The 12,256-nt window shown below is 41.2% G+C and overlaps 1 protein-coding gene across 6 annotated transcripts in view; it reads left to right on the top strand.

Annotated features, from left to right (window-relative positions):
* The window catches only part of PIP5K1B (phosphatidylinositol-4-phosphate 5-kinase, type I, beta), a 533,355-nt gene that overhangs the window by 168,237 nt on the left and 352,862 nt on the right, over positions 1-12,256 (top strand). The window lies entirely within an intron of this gene.

Raw genomic sequence — 12,256 nt, 5'->3', positions numbered from 1 at the left:
ATTGTTAACTGTTGAATTTATTTCCTGCCACTATTAATATCAGTGCACTGAATAGTTTTGTACAATCATTGTTTACATTGTATATATTGTATATTATAATGTTTTAGAATATATTCCCGAAAGTAGGATGTCTGGGACATAGGTAATAATAATTGCATATTTCTTGTTAGCTGCTCTCTAAAAAGACTCTGCCAGTGTTCATTTGGTGTATTTATTCCCTCAAAGTGTCATCAACATTAGGTTTTGAATTATTCCTTTGCTTTCAATAATTTAAGGGATTTGGAGTCATGGAAAATCTCAGCCCTGTTAGCAACTTGACTTATCCTTTCTGCCTCAACTGCTTCATTGTGGAACATAAATAATACGACTACTTTTCTGGATTGGGATTGAATGAGATAGTTCAGATGAAGCAGCTGGCACAGTACATAGGTAGCCAGTGTCTACTCCACGTGCCTTAGGGAATTGGAGGTACCTTAGAGCTAAGAGTCGGACACGACTGAGCGACTTCACTTTCACTTTTCACTTTCATGCATTGGAGAAGGAAATGGCAGCCCACTCCGGTATTCTTGCCTGGAGAATCCCAGGGAAGGGGGAGCCTGCTGGGCTGCTATCTATGGGGTGGCACAGAGTCGAACACGACTGAAGTGATAGCAGCAGCGGCAGTAGTAGAGCTCTCAGTCTGCATTTTCCTTTAACTGCTGCTGAGGTTATGCATTATGGGGGGTAATTATATATCATGGGAATACCCCTAGAATATTTAAGACTCCCAGTCTCCTCCTGTGCTCGTGCTAAATTACTTCAGTCGTGTCTGACTCTTGGCGACTTTTTGTGACCCTATGGACTATAGCCTATGAGGCTTCTCTGTCCATGGGATTCTTCAGGCAAGAATACTGGAGTGGGTTCCAATTTCCTTCCTACTCTTCACCGTCTCCTCTGTCTCACAGGATGCTTCAGTCTTGAACTAGAGTCCTTTCTATCATCCTTTCTTTGTTTGCCACCTGGTTCAAGGTGATGTTTGCTATCACCATGGCATCCAGACTTGATGTCCAGTGTTAACAGGATATAGCCTAGCATCTTCCTTACAAACCCAGAGTCCCAGACTTACAGACTGTCTGAGTTTAAAAGAAGCCACAATGGTTATTATCCAACTTTCCCTTGGGTGCTTGACAGTTTCCAATCAGCGGAAATGGTCTTCTTAAAATTGATTAAATGATGCCAATTGGATAAATGGGCTTCCCTGGTGGCTCAGTGGTAAAGAATCTGCCTGCAATGCAGGAGACCTGGGTTCAATCCCTGGGTCAGGAAGATCCCTTGGAGGAGGGCATGGCAACAAATTCCAATATTCTTGCCTGGAGAATTCCATGGACAGAGGAGCCTGGCAGGCTACAGTCCATAGGGTCACAAAGAGTTGGATGCGACTGAAGCGACTGAGCAGTAGCAGCATTGGATAAATACTATGATGAATTTAAGGTGAGGCTAGAATTTGGTCTCTCTATTCTTGGCCCTCCAGGCAACACAGCATTCTCATCCACTATAGTCAATTCTCAAATAAATTATATTATCACTTAGACAATTTGTGAAACATCTTTGAGAAACATTTTAAGTTCTGAATGTCATAATTAAACAGGATAGGGAGCAGTCTTCTGTTGATAGAACCCAGTATTTTATTTAATTGATTTTTTCCCATATAGTTTATATAGTTATGAAACATCTAAAGTCTACTTCCTTCTGGTTAATAGATGGTGTCTAAAACCAATAAATCAAGAAATAGAGATGAGTATATTATAAAAATGGAAACTATTACAAAAATAAGAAACACAAAAATTGGGAGGCAAAAATAGGAGAGGATGTGGGAGTTAGATTAAGAAAAGCAGAACTGTATTATTTAATGTTAAAAAGAGAGTCAGATGAAGAACAAAAACCCAGAAACTTAAAAATGGTATTCTCTAGAACTAGAGGTTGGATGGTGAGTAGGAAGGAAAATCTTACTTTTAACTTTAAACTCTTATATGGTTTGAAATTTTTTGACATATGTATGTTGCTTTTTCCTTTTTAAAAACTGCTTTATTGAGATTAATTTACATACCATTCCATTCACCCACTTAAAGTGTGCAATTCAGTGTTTTCCAGCATATTCACATCACATCACTGCCTTCCACTTCAGAACATTCTCATCATCTGCCCCTAAATCTGCCACCTAAATCTATTTTACCTGTTCCCTGGTAGCTCAGACAGTAAAAGACTCGTCCTGCAATGTGGGAGATCTAGGTTCTATCCCTGGTTTGGGAAGATTCCCTGGAGGGGGGAACGGCTACCCAATCCACTGCACTGGCCTGGACAGTTCCATGGACAGAGGAGCCTGACAGGTCACAAAGAGTCAGACATGACTGAACAACTTTCACCTTCACTTTCAGATCTATTACCTATTAGCACTCACGCCTCATTCCCCCAGGAAGTCCTTCTCTCCCTAGCTCTAGAGAACCCCTAATCTATTTTCAGTCTCTATAGATTTGCTCACTTTGAATATTTAATATAAATGAAATCAAACAACTTATGGACTTATATCTGGCTTTTTTTCAGTTAGTGTAAAGTTTTCGAAGTTCATCCATGTAATAGCAAGTACCAGTACTTCACTCTTTTTTATTGCTGAATAATATTCCATTGTTTGGATATACCACATTTGTTTATCAATTCATCAGTTAATGGAGAGTTGGATTGTTTTTATGAATTTTCCTGTGGATGGATGTTTTCGTTTCTCTTGGGCATATACCTGGCAGTGAAATTGCTGAGTTATATGGTAACTATGTTTTGAGGAACTGTCAGAGCATTTTCTAAAGTAATTGCATCATTTTATATTCCCACCAGCAACATGGGAGGTTCACTTCTCCACATCTTCACCAATAGTTGCTATGATATCTTTCTAATTTTAGCCATCTTAGTGGGCCTGAAGTGGCATTTCATTGTGGTTGTGATTTACATTTTCCTAATAGCTAATAATATTGAATATCTTTTCATATTCTTACTGGCTGTTTTTATTTCTTTGGAGAAATGTCTATTCATTTCCTTTCCCCAATGCACATGTTATTTTCACCATTAAAAAAAGTATAAACTATCTTAATGCCTAGTAAGCAAATACTAAATGTTTAAGATGATAGTCTCTGAATGAAGAAAATTGAGCTATTTCTTTTTTCTTTTCCATTTTTTTCTAAAATTTAAAAACAAACTTTTAATCATCAAGTATTAATGTTTCCTTTTTATTTATCTTTTTCTGATTTAAAAAAGTAACACAAGGAATTTTTTTTAAAGAGACACAATATTAATCTAAAAGCAATAATAGCTAATATTTTAGCAGATTTTCCTTCAAGATATTTTACTAGACCTTCTATACTTTTTGAGGTTGTAGTATATGTGCAAATTTAAATTATGCCTTTTGTTTTTATTCTAATGTAGTAAAAAAAAAAAAAAAAAAACCCTGCATGTTAAACAAAGTTCTTTAGCCATTTCTTTTGAGAGTTTCTAAAGAAAATGCCACTATATCTTTTGGTGTGCAGAATGGTCATGAAAGAGGGCTCCTTTCTCACATTTGTTGCTTTAAAATTGAAAAACAGTGAAAGTGAAAGTTGCTCAGTCATGTCCAACTCTTTGTGACCCCATGGACTAGTCCATGGAATTCTCCAGGCCAGAATACTGGAGTGGGTAGCCTTTCCCTTCTCCAGGGGATCTTCCCAACTCAGGGATCAAACCTTTAAAATTAAGGGGAAAAATTAGGTCGCATACGTACATACTGTCCCTTAACCTGTGGAAAACACAAACCCAGTAGAACTTGGAGAGGACATAGCCTGGTCCTTTACTTCCGTCTGATGCTCTCTCCCCACTTAAAACAGGAAAAAAAAGAAAGGAGTCTTGTGCAGTAGGAAGAAGCTGGGCCGCTCTCCAACCTCTTCTAACTTATATCTTCATGGTGTGGCTTTGCCTTTGGTTTAAAGTATTTGCAAATCCCCATGATACCACCAATTCCTGTATTTTTCCTTACACAGTATTTGTACTAAAAAAAAGCATACTTTTCTTGTTTTCCCCATCCTCTCTTTCCCTCATTATAACTCTTTCTCCTGAAATCACTCATGCCATTAGGACAGGCTGACTGCAGATAGAGCTATGACTTAATGTTTCTTCTCATCCTTTTTTTTTTTTTTCTCCTCCCAAAGCCTCCAGTGTTGCCAATTGCAGCCACTTCAAATGGAATCTGATTGCACAGATTCCATTTCCTCCCATGATGATGGAATCAATAGCCCTCTCCTCCTGGTAAGAGCTCGGGAAAGGTACTTTTTATACACTTGCCTCAAGTGTTCAATTTTCTGTAACAATTTAGGCTGTTGACTCTTTATGTTCCCATGTATGTCCACAAACACTTCTCGGACCACAATACCATCCCAAACTACACACATATAACAGGCTGCTTCTTGTCTAAAAATGTAGGGAAAACACCAGGACACAAGCATAAGAGAATAAATCTGACTACCAACAACTCTCCCCAGGTCTCCAATCACAGCTGTGCAAAAATGAACTTAAGGTGAATGATTCATCTTTAATTCAGCACATTGGGAAGAAAATACAGTGCTCACTGACACCCATGCTCCCCTCTTCTTCCTAAGGACATCACTTAGACATAGCTTTCTAGGCTTCATACTGGTAGGTGGGACCATGGACCAAGTTCTGCCCATTGGAATATGGGTGGATACGATATTTGCCACTTCCATAGCTGGAATCTTAAATCTTTTGCCCTCTCTCCCAGTTCAGTAGGGATTTTGGAGGCCACTTGTTGAAGATAAGATGCCACCAGATGGAAGCACTCAAGGTCCCTGAACGCAGGAAGCCAATCTTCACTACCATATTGAACAGAATCATGAACAAGAAATGAACTTTTGTTATAGTAGCCCACATTACCTGAGGATTGGGGCTTGTATCTTACATCATTTGCATACCCTGATTAACACATTTCCTTTTTCTATCTCCCACCCCAGCAAAATATTCTAGGTTGCTGTGATAACTTGTAGACAAAGTCTTTAAAAAGGGATCACAATAAGGGCTCCCTTTTGCTAGCCACGCATTCAAATTCAAATATTACCAAGAGGAGACACTTGGTAGTAAGGTTCTGCCTAAATGGTTTCAAGTCTGGGAAAGTCCAGGGGTGGGGGGAATGAAAGCAAAAATCAAAACTGTCTTCCTGGTGTATTCACAGGTGAGGTGTTGTGGGGAATCAGAGAAATCTTAGTGGAGGCTTCACTGGTTGACTGAAGTTAATGTTCACTTCTCTTCATCAGCTATGTATTATGTCATCAGCATCTTGGCCCCACCAGCTGCCCCTCCACACGGGGTGCGAGCTCATCTCACTCAGATTGTCAGTACCCGAGCCCTTCCTGAAATGGCTACAGGAAGGCATCCCTTACACCAAGGGCATCTTGGGTGGCCAGTCATTGCCTCTACTTTGGAAACTCAAGTGACTTTGTTGACTTCATTACCTTTCCTTCTTTTTCAACCTTATTTGTAGATTCCATTGTTTCCTGGTATTGTTTCTAGACCTGTCACTCTTTTTTATATACTTTTATTTATTTGTTTATTTTTGGCTGGGCTGGGTCTTCGTTGCTGAGTGCAGGCTTTCTCTAGTTGCAGTGAGCAGGGGCTACTCTGTAGTTGTACACACGCTTCTCGCTGTGATGGCTTCTCTTTTTACAGATGGGCTCTAGAGTGCGAGGGCTTCAGGAGTTGCAGTGTGGGCTCAGTACTTGCTGTTTGAAGGCTCTAGAGTGTGGGCTCAGGAGTTGTGGTACATGGGCTTAGTTGTTCTAAAGTATGTGGGATCTTCCTGGGCCAGGAATTGAACCCATGTCCCCTGCATTGGCAGGCAGATTCTCAACCACTGGACCATCAGGAATGTCAACCTGTCACTCTTTTATTGTGTCCCATTTCATTTCAAGTGTGCTCATTGTTGATGAGAAACTTAAATGTTTCAAGAAGGTAGACCACAAACCGAGTATTTCACATTTTAGAACAAAGCAGACTTTGACATGAAAAACTGGTGCTTAGTCATGAAAAGTCCAGAGCCCATTCTGTTGACCACTTCCTAATATAGGGATAAGATGGCAACCCTAGCTTTTGTTCCTGGTTCCGTAGCTGGTTTTTGTGACTTTAGATAGACTATTCTAACACACTGTTCCTTGGGGTATAATCATTGCAATTGATTTTGTGAAGTTTTGAGGAACACCACTAATTCATTTCTATCTTCTTCCTCTACTTTAAGCTTTTCAATCAGTATCTCCAACCAAAAGGGGATTTCTTTCTCTCCTATGAATTATGAAGACCTTGTCTTTCAGGTTCTTTAAAACCGAAGTTTGGACTTGATACACAAGCTGTGTGTATAAATTTTACATCCGTTAGTATGCTTTCTTAAAGGCAGCTGGATTCTCTGTGCCATCCTGCCAATTCTCTCTTTCCTTCCTCATTCCCTTCATTCTGCTATTGTTTTGTTTCTTGTTCAGGCTTCACATTGAAACTATTAAGTTTACATTGTTTTTGCAACTTCTGGACAAGGTGAACATTAGAAAAGGTGTGTGTGTGAGGTCTGTAACAAGAAAAAAACTATCGAAGAGAAAAAAGAGTAACTGAACTCCACAGCAAACAGACTGTAGAAATTAGACGAATTTCCAGTTAGCAGAAATTAGAAGTTGAAGAGGCATATGTATTTTTTAAATGTAAAAACAATGTAACATCAAAACATTTGTTAACCTTAGAATCCCCTACCCACGCAGCAGCACAGGCACTTTTCTTTTTAATTGCTTTCTTTGAGTAGTTGTTCGTGTGCACATTTTCCCACATAATTATAATCTCAATGCATGTAATTTTGTATTTTGGTATGAATTTGTTACAGAAATCTTTCTTAACTCTTTTTCATAGTTTTTAGATGAGTTATCAGATATTTAGGCAAACATTTTTAGGGTCAGACCTGCCGTGCCTGCTAACAGTGGGCTTCCAGTTTTCATACTGTTTTTGGCCAAAGGATGGAAACAGTAGCTGGTATCTTGAGAGGATGATACCAACATCCAGGCAAAGAGTAATGAATTAAATAGGGCTTGTAGGTGCTGGAGTTGCATGTTTTCCAACAGAAAAATAAAGAAAGAAAACACCTTAGGAGAAAGTACCTAGATGTTGGGAATTGCTTGAGAAGGACTGAGACACAAGTGTACCTCTTCTAAAGAGTTCTGAGTCCTTAACACTCACTCCCTCCAAGTCTTGTACTGTTTATGTGTTGCACAAGGCATATAAGGATCATGTCTATCAGGCTTGTAAGTGACCTTTCCCAGAGCATCTCATGATATACCCTCAGATACACACATGAATCTGAATTCAAAGAATCTGGAGCCAAGAGAGAATGCAGACTTCACTGCTGCTGGAACAGAGGTGGGATGAGAAAGTAGGCCTAGGGCTCCTAGTTCAGTGCTGTAGGATTAGGGAAGAAAGGCTGCAGTGGGACAAGAAAACAAAGCTAGAGGAAAGGAAGTTGGCACAGCGAGAAAGAAGAGATGGAAGGGAGTTGGGGGTGAGGCTTTCAAGTCTCTGCTAATTTTAAGAGCAAACCTGAAATTAGAGAGTATAAGGTCCCCTGGGTAAATGCACCCTCTGAAATGAGCACCTCAAGTTATACAGGGGAGTCAGCTAAGCATTTAACTTATCTGCTTAGAAATGAAGTTTCTAGAAAGAGAGGACAATGTGATGAAAGATGACTCTTCAGGAGTCGTGAGGGATGCAACCTCCTACTTTACTGTTTGATGTCCAAGGAGGCAGTGTGTGTCTTTCATGTGGCTTCTTGTGAATTTTTCCTTGAAAAATAAGTAACAGATGAAATGCTAGAAATACCCATGGTTGACCAATTGCCCCAAATTCCCTCTAACACCCTTCTAGGTATTTATTGGACTTCAATTTGCCCTTGAGATATCATCAAAGATAAGGTTAAATATGCATTAGCAATATGGATAAACTTAACTCCCCTCATTTCATAGAGAGAGTCAGAAAGGACTTGTAACTAGTCCAAAGTTCCATAACTTAGCCATGCAGAAAGAGAAAGGTCATGAGAGGCAGATGGAGGTATCTGGTGTATGAGTGAAGACTTCTCAGACCTTCTAATTTGGCCCAGCTGCCAGAGGCCGCCTGCTAAGTCACTTCAGTTGTGTCTGACTCTGTGTGACCCCATAGACGGCAGCCGACCAGGCTCCCCCATCCCTGGGATTCTCCAGGCAAGAACACTGGAGTGGGTTGCCATTTCCTTCTCTAATGGATGAACGTGAAAAGTGAAAGTGAAGTCACTCAGTCGTGTCTGACTCTTCGAGACCCCATGGACTGCAGCCCACCAGGCTCCTCCATCCATGGGATTTTCCAAGCAAGAGTACTGGAGTGGGGTGCCATTGCCTTCTCCGAGAGGCCACCTAAATGCAGCCAATTGAGTGACTCTAGCCAAGGCCCAGCTGATCCCAGTTGACTCACAGACTCATGAGAAATAGTAAATGGTGATTGTTTTAGGCTATGAGTTTAGAAGTGGTTTGCCATGCAGCAATAGACAATTAATTTAACTCATAACTTAGAATAGCAACCATGTTTTATTTCTCCCAAATCTTTGATTTGGTTCTGCTGATCTGGACCAAGCTTGGCAGATCTCATTTGAACTTGTTTGTACCTCTGCAGCCAACTGAGGGCTGGCTGGTCAAGGATGACCTCAACTGCAATGACTCAGCTCTGTTCCACAGGGTCTTTCATCCTTCAGTGGGCTTGTTCTCCTGGTGATGGCAGAATTCCAAGAACAGAAGCAGAAAAGCATACAATTAAAAAAAAAAATAGACTTCTTTTCTTAGAGCAGTTTTGGTTCATAGCAAGATTGAAGGGAAGGTTCAGAGATTTCTCATATACCACCTGCCCCTACATGTGCATAGCCCCCTCCGTCATCAACATCCCCCACCTGAGGGGCACATTTGCTACACCTGGTGAACCTACACAGACACCATCGTTATCACCAAAGACCATGGTTTACATTAGGATTCATTCTTAATGAATTTTAAGGCTTTGGACAAATGTGTAATGACATCTTCATTGTTAAAGAATCATGCAGAGTAGTTTCTCTGCCCTAAAAATCCTCTGTGCTCTGCCTATTCATCCCTCCCTCCCCAACTCTGTCAGCCACTGATCTTTTTTCTGTCTCCATAGTTTTGTTTTCTCCAGAATATCATATAGTTGGAATCATACCATATGTAGCCCTTTCAGACAGAGTTATCTCACTTAGTAATGTGCATTTAAGTTTCTTCCGTGTGTTTTCGTGGCTTGATAGCTCTTTTTTTTTTTTTTTTTAAAGCACTGGATAATATTCCGTTTTACCACAGTTTATCCATTCACCTACCAAGCAAGTCTTGGTTTACTTCCAAGTTTTTGCGATTTTGAATAAAGCTGCTATAAACATCCACATGTAGGTTTTTGTATGGCCATAAGTTTTCAGCTCCTTAGGGTATATACTAAGGAGTATGATTGCCAAATTACATGGTAAGAGTATGTTTAGTTTTGTAAGGAAGTGAAAAACTGTTGTTCAAAGTGGCCATTGAATTTTGCATTCCCACCAGTGACGAATGAAAGTTCCTTTTGCTCCACATTCTTGCCAGCATTTGGTTTTGCCAGTGTTCTGGGATTTTGGAAATTTTAATAGATATGTAGTGGTATTTCCTTGTTGACAAACATTTTTCAAACCTCCATTTACATCAAGTCTGCTACTGTTTCACTGATCAAAGTACAGCACATGAGTGAACAGAGTGGGAGGGAACTACAAAGTTACAAAAAAAGGACATGGCTAAAGGGAGGTCATTAACTGGAGCCATTAATGCTATTAAATCTGTTATAAGAAATCTATGCCTGTTTCTCACAGGGGAGTACTAAATAACATTATTAAGATTTTGGACTAAGATCTGAAATCAGTTGAAAAAATTATACTCAAAATCAAGTAAAACAATTAGATAAGCATTATCTGATTTTTAAATATTTCCAGAGTTTATGGCTAAGCCATTATTGCCAATAGTTCAGTTCAGTTCAGTGGCTCAGTCTTGCCTGATTCTTTGCGACCCCATGGACTGCAGCCAGGACTCCCTGTCCATCACCAACTCCCAGAGTTTACTCAAACTCATGTCCATTGAGTTGGTGATGCCATCTAACCATCTCATCCTCTGTCATCACCTTCTCCTCCTGCCTTCAATCTTTCCCAGCATCAGGGTCTTTTAAAATGAGTCAGTTCTTCGCATCAGGTGGCCAAAGTATTGAAGCTTTGCAAAGCTTCAGCCTCAGCCCTTCCAATAAATATTCAGGACCGATTTCCTTTAGGATGGACTGGTTAGATCTCCTTGCTGTTCAAGGGACTGTCAAGAGTCTTCTCCAACACCACAGTTCAAAAGCATAAATTCTTTGGCACTCAGCTTTCTTTATTGTCCAACTCTCACATCCATACATGATTACTGGAAAAAATCAGAGCACCTAGAATCCTGTTTAATAGTGTTAGCTCTCTAAATAGCCAGTGGGCATTCTGCTTTGTGAGTTTGCTCTGGAAACTGAAGGCTGTTGGCCTCTGTGCTTTACAGAAGGGAATCAAACAGGCTTTTAATGGAAAAGGTATGTACAAGTGTGTGTGTCCATTTGTAAGTAGCATAGGTGACCATATCTGAGCCATTATTTTAATTTTTATTTTATCTGTTTTTGTCTCCTCTGTATTCCCAGGAAATATAGAGAACTAACTTTGTATTTTCACTTATCATTACCTCTCTGGGAAGCAGATTTGTTTTTTCACTCCTTGGATTTCAGAACAAATATCTGAGAAGCAGAGGAGAAACTGGGATTACCATCCCCAGATCCCAGCAGTCTGCTACTTACAGCGGTATGCTGCTGCCCTCTACACGGTGATTCACACCAGGCAGATGAAGGGTTCTTTGATCTGTGTCTCTTTCCTCCACCCAGGCCTCTTTAGACCCAAGCTGAACTTTGTTAGTCCAGCATTTCTGAGAATCAAGGAACCTGTGTTCTGGCCTGTGGGTCACTTAATATTTGGGGGTCTCAGTTTTTACTTCTGTGAAGTGATCATGCTGGACTAGATTTGTGTTCCTACTCTTAGGCTTTGAAGAGCCTAGGGTGCCAAAACCAGACACAAGTCACAGGGTCCTAAACAAGTGATGCCCTAAAACTCCCAGGGGTGGCCTGACACATCTGGAAGAGGTATGCTAGAAAAAGTTTAACAGATATGTGTTACCAAGGAATTATTGCCCTCCATTCTGAACGGAGAAGTACAAGATTTCAACTCAAAAAAAGAGGTTTTTTCATTTGCTGAGAACTAACAGAGTATCCTTTCAAACAATTCATTTTGGCTCACCCATTAGGCGGTCGAGGATAAGGACATGAAAGGTTGGTTTTCTTGGGGCAGAATGTATCCCACGTTTCCCACGAATGTGTTTGTTTTTAAAATAAGGGTAAAGGGAAAGGATCCGCATGCAATGCAGGAGACGCAGGTTCGATCTCCGAATGGGGAAGATACCCTGGAGAAGGAAATGGCAACTCACTCCAGTATTCTTGCCTGGAGAATCCCAGGGACGGAGGAGCCTGGTGGGCTGCAGTCTATGGGGTCGCAGAGAGTCGGACACAACTGAAGCGACTTAGCAGCAGTAGCAGCAGGTATAGCTTCCATGATAGCAGCTCCCTCCCCTCCCCCAGACCCAAGAGAGTCCTTTAGACTTGGCCGGTGTCTTCTCCGTTGCTGGACTGACGTCGGGTGAGATTACTAGGGCCCCACGCCCACTCAGCACTGTCAGAAAGATTTGGCCCGGACCCTCATCACCGACCATCAGTGCCTGACGTCCCTCCAGCCTTCTCTCTCCCAGGACCCTATTTCTCCTACCTATTTCTATCTGTTGGGTAGGTCTTACTTCCTGGGAACACGTACTGTCTGCCTTGCCCCTTCCTGGTTAAAGTGGGGGGTTCGGCGCAAGCAGAGTCTAGCGGGCAGAAGACCAGGTGTCGAAGAGTTTAGTGGCCTGAGGAAGCGGGAGCCCTGTCCCAAGCACAGCCCTGTTTTCCAGGGCTGCAAGACTTTGAGCACTGCCGAGAAGCCCTTGGCTAGCCCTGCAGCCCTGCAGGAAGCCGCTAGATCTAGGGGCCCACTCCACCCCTTCTCTCTGTCTTAGGCACGCGG

This window comes from Bison bison, unplaced genomic scaffold (assembly GCF_000754665.1).
Source record: "Bison bison bison isolate TAMUID 2011002044 unplaced genomic scaffold, Bison_UMD1.0 scf7180017864469, whole genome shotgun sequence".
NCBI classification, from domain to species: Eukaryota; Metazoa; Chordata; class Mammalia; order Artiodactyla; family Bovidae; genus Bison; species Bison bison.
Note: the sequence above shows the minus strand (reverse complement) of the source record. Positions and strands in the feature narration are given on the sequence as shown.